Source organism: Aedes aegypti, chromosome 2 (assembly GCF_002204515.2).
Source record: "Aedes aegypti strain LVP_AGWG chromosome 2, AaegL5.0 Primary Assembly, whole genome shotgun sequence".
Taxonomy (NCBI): domain Eukaryota; kingdom Metazoa; phylum Arthropoda; class Insecta; order Diptera; family Culicidae; genus Aedes; species Aedes aegypti.
The window spans coordinates 298,692,925-298,707,389 of NC_035108.1; the positions used below are offsets into that span (position 1 = coordinate 298,692,925).

Sequence of the window (14,465 nt, forward strand, 5' to 3'; positions counted from 1 at the left end):
GTATTCAGCACCCCATAAACTAGTCAGCAGAAACTGGCAACACTGCTGTCGATCTTATATTTACAATAAACAAGCCCAAAGAGGCTCTCTTCAGTTTTACACCTCAAATGTACAAGTCGTGTTTATTCCCAAGTGAGAAAACCCCCAAGTTCCCCCTGAATTAGTTGAGTGATAATCTCCCAGTTCGGTTTGCCGTTGTCCGTAGAAGTGAGTAAAAGTTACACCCCAATCCGGTCTGGTTCCGGAACTTAAAACATTTTAGTGGCGACGAGGAAAACGGTGTCCGAAAGTTGGATTTTCGGCGCTCGATCAGTACAGCAGCTCGGGCGGCAGCCATCACGGGTGAGATTTTTTCCCATCACCCGCGGGACGGAGGATTAGGCTGGTCCAAAACTGACTGGAGCGGTGGTAAGAACAAAGTAAAACTAAATACTCGGAAAAGTGAAATCAAATTCCGCGAGTGGAAATTTTCCTTTTTCGTTGGTATTTTTCGACGGTAAGAAAGCTTAATTGTATTTTAACCGCCATTTGCCTTGCTGGCGTCGGTTTTGGTTAAACAATAGTAACACAATTAACATAATTGAAAGCCTTTATTGTTTGCCGGGAACAATTAGTTTACAAATCAATTAAGAGTGTTTTTCTTTTACTCCTAGTAGGCATCTGCGCAGTGAATTGTGCGGCGTCGGTTGCTGGTTCTGGCGGGAGATTTCCGGCTACTACACCTTTTTTCGCTGGGTGGCGAGTTTCACGCCTTTATTCCGCTTGTTGGCTGTTGGCGAGGTTACGTTTCATCGGGTGAGTGAAGAAATTTTTGTTGCGACTCAGTTGTGAAGACTAGACTGGTTCAATTTTTTTTTGTAACTGTGTTGATTATTGTGAATTTTTTATAGAAATATTGACGTAGGACTACAAAGTGATAAATTTTGGTTGTTGTCAACAACATTTTTTCATTTTATAATTTTAATTGCAATCAGTGTTGTGAATCAGTTGTTAAAATTTGCCTATTTTTTTGCATTTTGCTTACGTTTTTGGCAAATATGGCTTATGTGGTAGCTCCCAATATTGAACCTTACCGTAAAGGTCAATCTTTTGCTACTTGGATCAGACGATTATCATTCTATTTCCGAGTAAACAGGATTAATGACGAACAGAGAAAAGACCAAATGTTTCTTTTAGGTGGAGATTACCTTTTTAGTGTGGCGGACAAGCTTTATCCGACCGAAGCGATGATGGAAGAAGTGTCCTATGAAATTTTGATTCAAAAGCTTAAGGAGAGACTTGACAAAACTGATTCAGTCTTGCTCCAACGTTATAGTTTCAGTACCGAAATACAGCAACCTGGGGAAAGTGCAAGTGATTTTGTTTTTTCGCTTAAAGTGCTTGCGGAACATTGCGAGTTTGGTGATCAGAAGAATCTCCTTATTCTTGATCGCATTCTTGTTGGTTTAACAAACAATTCCCTCAGACATAGACTTTTTACTGAAGACAATGGTAAATTGACTTTGGAAAAGGTGGACAAAATTATCGCTTCATGGGAAATGGCGGATACTCACACAAAAGCTTTGAAGAACAATGATGTTGACCAAGTGGCTTCAATAAATACAAAATATCCATTAACTGATGGAAGACAAATGCCTGAACATAGGTTGAAAGAAATGCGTCAAGGTTATCGTAATACAGTAAATAGTCGTTTTGGTTTTCGATCCATGGATGATCGTCGCAAAGCTAATTTCCAATTCCAGCAACAAAAGCGTCGAGATGTACCAGCAGGTGCATTTCTTCGGCGAGACAGAATGGACGGCAAGCAATGGACGTCGGATCAGCGCATTTGCGACTACTGTGGACGTAGAGGACATTTACGACGGAAGTGCTACAAACTCAAGGACGATATGAGTGAGGAAGAGGTCAACCATATTTCCAATGAGATTTCCACTGACTCGGATGCTGTGGACGAAGAACTGGATAGGCTTATGACCATCGACTGTGGTTTGGATGATGATAAATCAGGTGACCTAGAATGTATGCATGTTTCATCCGTTGACAAGAACGATTCTTGTATGTTAAATGTATCTATTGAAAACAGTGATGTACATATGGAGGTCGACAGTGGCTCTTCTGTTACAGTAATGGACAAAAATTTATTTGCTTCAAAATTTGACCTTCCCTTGTTGAAAAGCTCTAAACAACTTGTTGTGGTAAATGGTTCCAGATTAGAAGTGTCTGGAGAAGCTAAGGTTGAGGTTCAATACAATGGCAAGTTGGCAAAATTAAATCTTTTAGTGCTTGATTGTGAATACCAGTTCACGCCTTTGCTAGGTAGACCATGGTTGGATGAATTCTTTCCCAACTGGAAAATTTTTTTTGGTAATTCGTTGCCAGTAAAAGATAACATAAAAGATAATAATGAAGCACTAATTGCTCATACTAGGCCAACAGTTCATGACATAATTGTCAAGGATATTCCTAATCCTACGAATAATTGCAAAACAGATTTAGCTTTAGATAGTAACGTTCAAATTTTTAAAACTGTGTATGACGTTCCGTTTTATTTTCGGGAAAATATTTTAAAGTGTATCATTCTATTTATTACAAAACAATCGACAATTACTTTTCATGTTACAGCACAGGCAAATGTTGATATCATTGACAATGCAGCTTTCTGGTTGCGATTCCCAACAAAAATATCAACTGCCAATGAGTATAATCAAGAGTTAGTAGACATTATTAATTTTGGGAACAATTTGTCCTGTAATGCTGTAGATGTTGAGAAGTTTGTTGTTGCTTGTAAAAGCAATGCATGTTTGGCAATTTATCTAAAACTACATAATAATTCCAAACACAAACCTACCATGACAACATTAAGTGAGAAACAATTATACAATGTTTATTTCGATTATCGTGCCTTCTTTTTGATGGTGAAGAATTTCTCCAAATGGGTGGAGGTAAAGAATAGTACAAACTTATCAAAAACTAAGTTAAAACTTGTTGGATTTCTTACAACTTTTGGATTGCCAGACGAATTGTCGGACAAAGGGTTTTCTTTCAACTTGTATTCGTTTAAAAGTTTAAATCATCCTGCTAGTATTGGCCGGGAACAGATATTTGAGGAAATAGTTAAGTTTGACAATCTCAATGCGAAACGACTTCCAGTGCAAAGAATACTTGATTCGAGTATAGAAAACCAGATATATGTGTATGTACGTTATATATTGACGTTGAAAGGTAGATTTCCTTCTCGAACAATAACATTTCTGCATTTGCACGAAAAATGGATAGAGGCATCTTTTCTAAAACGGTTTTATAAAAACTTATTACAGACCATGGTTGGACATAAGATGACAGCTACAACACATCTAACTCAATTTCGATTCGATGGACGAGATTTACGAGATCGACTAAGACGGGTCAAGACTGGTTGGCCGATCCTGACTGTCGAGCAACCCGAGATGCTTTCCATGACAAACGAGTGCGATGTCGGGCAACTACCTGATCGAGGAAAACGTGAAAATTCAAAGATAAGAATAAGTAGATTGAAGAAAAGAAAGTTTCCGTCAGATCTGGTAGTGCTTACTGGCCTACCAAGGCTTTCGAAGATATTTAGGGATGTTAGAATAAGAAGTGAAAAGCATTATTTGTAGTTTCGATTGAATTATTGTTCAATCTTCTAAAGGGGGAAGAATTAATGTATATTCTATTACACTTTGTGTGAAAACATTTATGAGTGTATTCAGCACCCCATAAACTAGTCAGCAGAAACTGGCAACACTGCTGTCGATCTTATATTTACAATAAACAAGCCCGAAGAGGCTCTCTTCAGTTTTACACCTCAAATGTACAAGTCGTGTTTATTCCCAAGTGAGAAAACCCCCAAGTTCCCCCTGAATTAGTTGAGTGATAATCTCCCAGTTCGGTTTGCCGTTGTCCGTAGAAGTGAGTAAAAGTTACACCCCAATCCGGTCTGGTTCCGGAACTTAAAACATTTTAATTTCGAGCAACATAAATGTTTCCCTTTCGTTGGCTTTGGGGCCCTGCGGCATAATTGCGTGATTAGATCCAAAACGATGGACGAACCGTCGTCGGTGGAAAGACACAATGAGTATTTTAATTGGCGCTGGTGCCTCATTTTCCGATGAAAGGTGATACTTGTTCGCACATTGACTGCTATGCCATAAACATCTTTTAATTTCAAACGGGCTCAATCACGGGTTACGAAACGAGCCCAAAGCTGGATGATGGTATCAGGGGCGGGTAAATCGACTGAAGCCGTGTTGGCTTATGTAACGGTTTTGAGCGGTTAAACGGTTTGACACCTCGTTGAAAGGCTGGGTCGAAGTGAGTACTAGGTACTTGCAATGGTTGAACGCTGTGCTGTTGTGTCGGAAATCACGGAGAGCAAATCGTGAGGTGTCAAATGACGAACAGAAATTGACACGAATAATTGGATCATTGTAGCAATGAGCGGGTTATGACAAAGAAAAACTGAAAACTAATCGATACGAGTGTTTGGGTTTGATTTCAGTGATGTCTGTTGACCTAAATCATGAACAATGTAAAATGAATAGACAAGCAAAGGCACTTTCTTTAGAAAAAGTATACTTTTCATACAGGATTAATATTATAGAATGTTTCGTCTGTTACAGAATTTTCTTATTTTTAATTTATGATTTTTCTAGTAGGATACTTCGGTACTCTACGACTATTATCAGCAATTACAATCAAAACACCTAATTCACAGTATTTTTCTATCAAAACACGCCAATGACTCTTTGTTCTGTCAGCTTCTTGACGAGATTTCCGAGACTGGAAAAAAACAATTTCGCCAGAGATGTCATCAATTCAAAAGAATACCTCTCAAAACGCGGCTGATTTGGAGCTGCCGAAGAGATTTGCCTGCAGTTCTTATGGAAAGGTGTCGAAGAAAACGAAGCTGTCGACAATAGTCACACTGACATGAGATGTTCGAAGGGTTTGTAAAAACTTTTCCAAAAAGTTTTTAAGAAGTCTGTCGGCGTGAATCGATAGTGGATTGAGCAACGCATAAATGTGAAGAGATGGACACGAGAAAATTGCAAAAGAAGAGCGACATCGGCTTAGACTGCCGAGAAGTAAATTCTTCTAGGTACATGCTTCCATATATCTTTAAGTAGCATGATAAGTTAGTACAAATATTAGTATGATCTATTGGACTTTCAGAAATGCCTCCATAAACTTTTTAACATTTTTTGGAATTTCGTCTTCTCCACTCTAGTTATTTTGTAAATTGTCCCTTTTACTTTTTTGCTTTAATGAGAAAAAGGCAACAAATATTATAATCTTTGTAAAATTTATCAGGTCAATATTTCATATATCAACCTTTTAAAAATTAATGTAATTACTTAAACATGAGTATATTAAATGGAATGTACTCAAAAAGAAGTCATTTAGGATAACTCAATTCGCTTTTACGGATTGTTTATGTTATAAAATAAAAGCCAGGAAAGTTTCTAACCAAAAATCCAAATATTGATTCATAAGCTACTCTTGGCTTTTCAACACTCTATCAAAGATTTTCTTCTGCAACTCTTCAAATAAATCCAGGGATACTTTTAGCAGAGACATATTATGCTGCAAATCCGAAAGAAGGTAAAAAATAACAGCACAACAAAAGGAGTGTTCATATATCTTTTTTGGACACAAGATATGAACCTTGAACGAAAAATAATGCTGTTGGGGAGTTTTGCACACAATGTTTTGTATGTGTTGCTCTGAAAACCAGTGTTTAAAAGGAACCATTTCAAAATCCTTTCGTCATTCCAACATACAGTAGGAGTGTCTTACAAGTTTGGATTGCGTAATGATACCTTGATGGGTGCTAATTACACCCTAATATCAATGTTGGTACACAACGCTTCAGCAGATGATCCAATGAAGCATGACGCTGTTCACAAAGAAAAAAAATCAATGCTCTTAACGGTTAGTCCATCGCTGTCAGTTCTAATGCTCCATCCCATTTGGCAGTGGCAGCAAACAAACTATGACCAGCAAAAAGTCTTGATTTCTGCTTAACCTTCCTCGACATCCAAAGCTAAATTGATTGCGATTCGTCATTTCGACTCTTCCATCCGATCAGCTTCATCACCTTTTTAACGGGCGTCCATGAAGTACGTCACGATTTTTTAAGGTCATAGAGGAGTTTTATTTTTCAATCAACAATGTATTGAAGACAAGGTCAAAGCTAGGGTGTTAATTTAAAACCCATAAATTGTTTGTGTCGTACTCAATGGAAACTATTTGGAGTGCATTGGTAGGTAAGCTGTCGAAGATGGAACGACAGCAAACGTCGTGAAGCCGGGATTTACGTCCACAATCGATGATTTGATTGATACCCTCTAGTTTTCGATAGATTTTGAGTCTGACACGAGGATTTTGTAGGTCATTAGTGGGAAGCGTCGACAAGATCCCATTATTGTAAAGTTGTGAGGTTGCTGTGCTGTTTTTGATGGAGGACTTTTTTTGTGCGGAATTGATGAATCAGTGCAGGGAGGACTATCCAAAAGAATTTGTAACCCTTTTCGTATTGTTATTATTATTCTCTACTTTTTTGCAAACAGCCTCTTCAGAAAAACTACTCAAATTTTCCATTACTTTCATTTACAATCGGAAAACTATTTCAAAAGAAGGATTTATGATTGCCATCACAACTAGAAGTTCTAACATTGAGCTCGTGGTAGTGAAATGGAAAAAAATATATAAATTAGATTAGTGGGGCCGGTTACATGCAATAATGCGCAAGATTCAGACACGTGGAGAATCTCGAAACACACCTATTCATAAACATATATTTTATAAATGCAGACTTCAGTGAGACGTCGTCAACAACTTTTTGACATTCAAGCCTTTTATTTGGGCTATGTCCCAACCAGTGAACCCTTTTGGGCACCTTGACATATATGAAGGATAGCTTCCAATTTAATGATATCATCGCATTCAAAATTGTTACAACTAAGTCTATTGTGATTGCTTGAAAATCACAAAATTCCGACATTATTGTTCTTTGATTTAATAAGTCTGATCCAATAACTCTTGCAGAGTTTTGTCGAAAAATCTGTTAAGTAGTCCCACTGGAGTCCAGTATTATTTCTTCGGTATTTTTTCCCAGAAGTTCCTATGAAAAACATTTAAATAAAATATTCAATGAAAAACATTCGCCAAGAATAAAATAACCGCAATCTGGAATCGAACCATGAACGGCAAGAGTACAGAGTACGTGATTCACTTGCACGTCCATCGACGCTCCATAAATCGACTTGATTGAAAGCTAATAGAAATGATCATTCTTACGATTAATAACCCATATGTATACGTTGCAGTACCCTTTAGAGATGATTGCCTTTCTTCGCTTTGATCGACACCTCATTTTTACGAAGAGCCTCATCTCAAATTCTTTCATTGAGGAAAGTCAAACAATCCTCGTGTTCCGCAACGAAATACTATCTACCCTGAGTAAGTTTGGGTCCCTTCACATTACTCGAATCTAGGTAGTGAGGATGCGGACTCTCTTGCTACGGTTGGCGCTATGGAAAACGGTGGTTATGACAAATAATAATGCTTCGATTTTATGGACAATTTTTAATTCAAAATGTCCACTAAATCGAGGTATACCTGAATTGAGAAAGAACACAAAAATAGAATGTACGAATCCTTCGTTGAATCATTATTGAGGACTTCGCCATCCAGTAGACTCATAACTAAATCACAGATATCAGTCCGATTGTAAAACTGTGTGAGACAATTAACGGTCATTTCAAAGTAAGTTTGCTAAACTTCGTCGAATATGAAACTCTCAGGACGATCAGGGAACTATAATCTTTTCAGTACTGAGGGAAATTTTTCTCCGTGCATAAAACGTTAGAAGCATGCTCATTAGTGTGGGACAAAATTTAGATTCTCGCTCCAGTCCACTTTTTGGATTGCATATTTTGGCGCCAGCCGTTAAAAGTTTGTATGGGATTTACTATGGGAAAACGTACTTTTACAAATAAAAATCGCCAGGAGTCGCCCATTGACTTCTATAAAAATTCTACATACCTCGATAAGTATTTTTACGATGAAAAATATTGCCGAAGACCGCGAAACAATCCGACTTTTGTGAAAAAAGTTATTCAATGAAAACCTATTGGCAAGACGGCGTTGATTAACACGTAAAGGAATAACAATAACAACAAAATCAGGCAAAGTTTCCGAATAGTCTATGCTTCACAAGCATCGGATTGCTTTGCGGTCTTCGGCAATGTTGTTCGTCGTAGAAATACCTATCGAGATCTGTCTTCAGAATTTTTATAGAGGGCAATGGGCGACCTCTGGCGATTTTATTTGCAAAAGTAAGTTTTCCCATAGTAAATCCCATACAAACTTTGAACGGCTGGCACGTAAATATAGTTTCTCCGATCGAGCTGAAATTTTGCACAGTTGTTATGAGACCTAAATGCAATCCAAAAAATGGACTGGAGCGAGAATCTAAATTTTACATATAACCGTGTCCCAGGCTTATGCTCATTGTTTGCATCTTGTTTCCTTCAAGCATATGTTTTGGAACATTTTAAAAAAAACACCTAAGGGTGAAATTGTTGAACGGAAATGATTCAGCTGTTACCAACAGATTATGGAATCCAAATGAAGCTGCTGATGGTGCTCTCTAGACAACTAGGTCTAAATATAGAGAAAGGTTTCAAAATATCCAAGCATAAAAGGTGCTTCCATTATGGTTCAAAGATTGATAGAAATTTTACGAAATAATTCGTGTATTATGAGTCTGCCAAGTTCAAAGCGAAATATTTGTTGACACTTCACGACGCATTGATAATAATATGAGGAACATCCGGAAGGAACCAGAAAGAGCTTTCTCCATGTATGTAAGTTTTGTTACAAAAATATGCACACGTATGACAGTTTAACATTGAACGATGAACCTGTTTTGCATATTTAAATCGTACTTTATGAATGAAAAGCAAGGTGATAAATATGTGGCCCAAGATGATCCAATGTGGTTAACCACTTCAGATAAAACTTGAATTTTATCACATATTTATGATTATTTCATGAGTTATAAATACCATATTTTTTAGTGTTACTATTCATACAAAATGAAGAATAACCTTCAGTAATCCTGTGTTTATTGAAGATGTCGAAAAAGTTGCATTTTTTTTGTCCAATGCTGTATGTTTTATTACTGTTGAAAAAAATCTTCCAGTGCCCGTATTTTGCCGGTACTACCGGTACTGAAAATTTCAGTACAGTAGAACCGGTAATCTGTAGCATCTACCGCATCTGTTGAGCTCGTGAGTAAACAAAACTAAAGTGATTCGTGAACATGTTTGGACTGAATTGCGCTTCTGATAAAAAACCTCTTTCCCATTCTAAGTTTCTGTTTTCAATGGTTTTTACAACAAACTGGTGGTGTACCGTCGATTTGATGTGCATACAATTTATTTGTTCTTCAAACTCGTGATAAATCACACTTCGTTCGGTTACTCACGAGTAAATTTCCGCGAACTTTTGTTAGGTATGTTCTCCCAAGCAGGCATGTGCGAACTTACTCACATCAAGCCGGTAAGTGTTCCCTTAGTTGTGGGTGTCCCTATAGTCGCGGTAGCGCCGTTCTCACTGGTTTTATTACATTAACCACAGAACCGACACTGCGAATCGACGTGTTAGTTCGTTGATACGCGGAATAGTTGAAAAGAGCTTTCAAATTGCTTTAAATTTTATGAAATACCACTAGTATTGCTAAAACTTTACTTGCTTGTACCAATAGTTGCGGTAAACTGTTCCTATAGTGGAGGATCCCATAAGAAAACAACGGATACCGCAACTATAGGAACACAAATTAAAAATATACCGCAACTAAAGGAACAGTGTACTAATAGTGGAGGTATTATTTTTCACTAACATGCCGTGGATTACTGCGATGAAATAATTTTTCTCGTTTAGTCAATGGTCGTTACTTCCCGTTACAACATAAACATGTACATTAATTGCGCATCTTGAATTTGGGCGTTCAAATGAAGTTCAATCGTGCTTTAGTACCTCCACTATTGGTACATATACCCTATTCAAAAAATCTAATAAAAAGATTTACAGGACATGTTTCTTGCAATTGTATGTTATAATTTTGGGATCAATTCTGGCTCATAGGTTTTGAGCAAAACAGAGCCGCTTATCACACTTATATGAAGGTTCAATCACGGCTCTCCATATTGAGCCGTTTTGTCTAAAATATGTTTAGGTCTCCAATACTCCAGGTATGAATCAATTCTATTTTTTGATGTGGGTGAATGCTGGAGACAAGGACTGTGAAGAATCTCACCCCATCGTTGATGTTCCAGAAGCTTTCATAGATATTGAACTCGATGACTGTATGACAAAAATTTAAGGTACGCTTCCAATTCCTCTCTACTTAGGTGAAAGTAACAGATAAAAATCTTGTTCAAAGCGAAAAACAGAGTCTACATAGACCAAACAATACGAATAATGCATAACATTTATGTTTCGTTTACATTTTCCATACATGAACTACCATTATACATAATATGATCATTTTCGCGTTTTTTTTATGGGCCATACTGTATTTCCAGGAGTTATTCTATGAATTCCTCCTTTTATCCCTCAAAATGTTCATTAGCAATTGAACAGGATTAAATTGAGAAAACGTTCTTAGCAATATGTTCTCAGCAGATCTATCTGCATTTGGCACAGTAAGTTCGCTAAGTGTTTCCTATATTTAAGTAAAACAAAAGATAATATTGCTTCGCGCATTTTTTCAAAACTCTCTCGAAAATATATAAATTTCTTCGAAAATTTCGTCCCTAGAACACATTCCTATAAAGTTTAACGTATTCTGTTCAACTGTTCTTTCAAAAACAAAAACCACGAAAATTCTTAAAAATTTCCAAACGATTTGTTCAGGGAAATAAATTATTGTTTCCCCTGGGATATCGTCCAGGTTTTTAGGATTCTTCCGAATAATATCTAAATGTATCTTTAGCTATTTAGCTTAATGTTTGTCTACAAATTTCTTCACCGCTACGCTTATTTCGAAAGCAAAAATATTCATGGAGTTTTAAAACAAATATCCTCTGAGAGCTTAAAGGCAAGAAAGACAAACACGCATTTCGAAGATTTTCTTGTGTATCCCGAGGGTTTGAATCAGAATGACCAGAAAAATACAATCAAGAATTTCTGACGCAACCTGTGATACATTTTGGAAATATTTCTGAAGGATTTTTGATGAATTTTGCAAAAGATGTTGTTTTTTACTATTTGAAGAAATTTGAAGAGAAATTTCAAGTAGAACATTCAGTGGAATATCTCAGTATAAGATATGACAGTATCAATGATTCTTTGGAGAAATTGTGAGGTAAAACTTTGAACTTTCGAAGAGTTAAATATGTTTTTAGTTGTACCCGGGAACATATTCTGGAATCAGTTCGTGCCCCCTGCCCCCCCATTTCCTACGCCAATGTAAAAGTTTGAATTAGGGTATAAATATACAGGATGGTAAATACACTACTTCAAAGTATATCATACGCATACTACGAATTTTATGGAACTCTTTTACAAAGTCAATAACAATACAATCGAATCTTTGCAAAACTTGGATATGATTTAGTTTGTCGCACTATTTTGTTTTTGATTGATCACTCAGTGTTTCCAACTCAATTAGAAATTTCATTTTTTTTTTTCAAGTCCTTATTAGTGTTTTATTTTATAACATTTGTGGATTGATAAGAAGCACCATAAAATAAAAGAACCATAACAAAAACATTTATTGGTTAGAAAGAAAACTAAACAAATCATAGAATTAAAGGAAGTCTTATTGTTTTGCCCGCAACTGTAGATCGGCTCCACTTCTGTATTTTGTAATTCGATTCTATGTTAAATTATGAGTGCCTTAGACGAATTCCATCCAGAATGAGGCGAAAAAAAAATAAAAATCGTGCTCGATAGTCTTCGATTTGGATTAAATTTTGCACATGTTTTTGGTATGATAGAATAAATGTTTTCCATAGAAAAATTGATCATTTTGACTCGAGAAAAACTTTTGAAAATAGTCCGTAAATCTATGAAGAAGTTGGAGTGAACCGTTTAGACTCTAAGAAAAAAATATACACTGAAAAAATATTTTATTTTTTTTCATGAAAAATTTTAAAAATAAAACTTAAATTTTAAATTACACATAAACCCATTTTAATATTTTTTTAAATTTTCACCATAGAATCTTAATAGTTAACAGATGTTGGAGAAAAAGTTTCATGATGGAGAAATTTTAAATAAACAAAATTTTCTAAGAACAACTTTTGGCCTATTTTAAAAATTTTGATTTTTTTTTGTTAAAATAAATACGTTATACAAAAAGTATCTTGAAATTATTCTGAACCATCATGATAAATAGATATTTTCTCTAGAAGTAGTTATTTTCAAATTATATCGAAATTAATGCAAAAAATATTATTTATGTTTAAAAATAGGACATTTTCATTACTGCATTACTTCTATGGAATATTTACTGCAAATCGAAGATGGTCGAGTTCTGTGACTGACCGATTTGACATGGAATTCGTCCTTACTAAATTTTGAACTGGTTTGGATGAAAATTGAGACTGCACAAGCCCTTCAAATTTTCTATGAGAGTGACTATGAGAAAACACATTCCAGTAAAGTTTGACATAAGACCTTAAACAGTAAATTCAGGAATTCGAAACCATTTTGGAAATTTGATTCCAATCAATGATGCTACAACAAATACTATATACATACATTCAGAATTTGTGTTCTATCACTAAACTTGATCTTAGAATCAGTTGCACCATCAAGACGTTACCAACTTTATGCGAGTAAAGGAGTAACAAAGATTCTGCATTCGCGATGGCTTCCGGGGCATTAAGCTCGTTCGTTGGGATGGTTGTTGTCTTACCCTGAGCCGCATCTCCTTCGGTTGGTGTACTCGGTAAGCTATATAGGGTAGATGCACCGGTTTTGGTCAGCTTATTGGGCAATGTTTTTTTAATTCATGGGAGGCTTATTTTGGATATGTTTGAAGCACCATTGGAAGTTCCTCTCCAAATAATTGACTTTTCCCTAGCTAATGTGAAGAGTTCAAGCAAATAAAATAAAATGAACCCTGTTTCGAACTACTTATTTTTAGAGAAAAAATGTTATTTTTGTGTGTATCTTTTTATTTTGAATGGAAATAACCAATTTCTACGCGTTTCATGTGATTTGTACTGTAGCACTAGTGGTATTCAAAATATTTAAACGGTGATATATGCCTTCTACTCTAACACAGAATTACTCTTCGACGTTCAACTCAACCCCGGTCTCATGTGATGGCTGCAATAAGCAATATGCCCATAATTGATGCTTCTACCCTAGTTGCCTTCTCGCCGTTGCTGTCACTGCTGCAGCTTCATGCCATTGTTTTCACTATCAAGCAGGATTGCGAGTTGATAACTTCAGGGAACGCGCGTGTCTATTAGTTTAGCTGGGCGATGGCTTGGAGCGCGTACCCGAAGGATAATAATTGAAGCCCGGTGGTGTGGGCAGGGGAATTGCTTTCGGAGTGATTACCTCGTTTAATATTTATAATAACTTTTAAATGATGGCAAACCACCCGAGGAATACGCCCAGTCTGATGCCTGGAAGCAAACTCGGAACGAACAAGTTTTCTGGCACGGTGCTTAAGCTGAAGTTGCCTTGTAAGATTCTCTCGCCCTGTGCTTCCAGTGCTTCATTATTCAAAACGTTCTTACAATCACCGGAGAATGGGTTGGCACCTTGGCAATTTGTTTTTGTCCTAACTGATATCGTTCGAATTGAATGCCAATCTAGGAGATCAATTTAATGACCGTATTTGCTATTCATAGAAGGTAAACTAACCTTTTTCCTTTCTCCGTTCTCCGTTTCGTCCTTTCAGGTCCGTTATCATAAAGTTTGAAAAGGGACGATATTATCCGGAGATCTGTTTGGCTGACAGCTACAAAAAGGTAAGTTCGAGTATCTGAAACACTCATTAGAATTTATGTTGTCGGAGCGCTAGTGAGGGAGGCGATATTCTTGAAGATGGTTCTAAGATAGCAATCGAATAATAATTTTGGAGCCATTTGAATTGAAGCTGACTCTCCCATAGGTATCATTGACACCATTTTTTCTAGTATGTTTGGAAAAAAGTGTTCGGCTAACAGCACGTTATTTCCAAAGGTTATCTTTGTATTTCGTCTAATTACAGCAACCCCATGAACTCGATCAATATTTTTAATATTTAATTTAAATGAAACAACAAATAACGCACATATAGCAGTTATTACTGAAACTTGTTTGAAACCTGGATACAAACTTAGTAAAGATCCAAACTTTTTTGTTAAAAACTTTGAGTGTTTCTGTTGAAAAACAGCAATTTAACTTTCAAAAATCACATTGAGGGCATTCAA

The 14,465-nt window shown here is 36.3% G+C and overlaps 1 protein-coding gene across 2 annotated transcripts in view; it reads left to right on the forward strand.

The window, feature by feature from the left end:
- The window catches only part of LOC5571668, a 411,897-nt gene that overhangs the window by 121,598 nt on the left and 275,834 nt on the right, over nucleotides 1–14,465 (forward strand). For both annotated transcript variants that reach the window (XM_021845489.1, XM_021845488.1), the window contains exon 3: nucleotides 13,952–14,021. The gene's annotated coding sequence lies outside the window, so the exon portion shown is untranslated. The remainder of the gene's footprint in view (nucleotides 1–13,951; nucleotides 14,022–14,465) is intronic.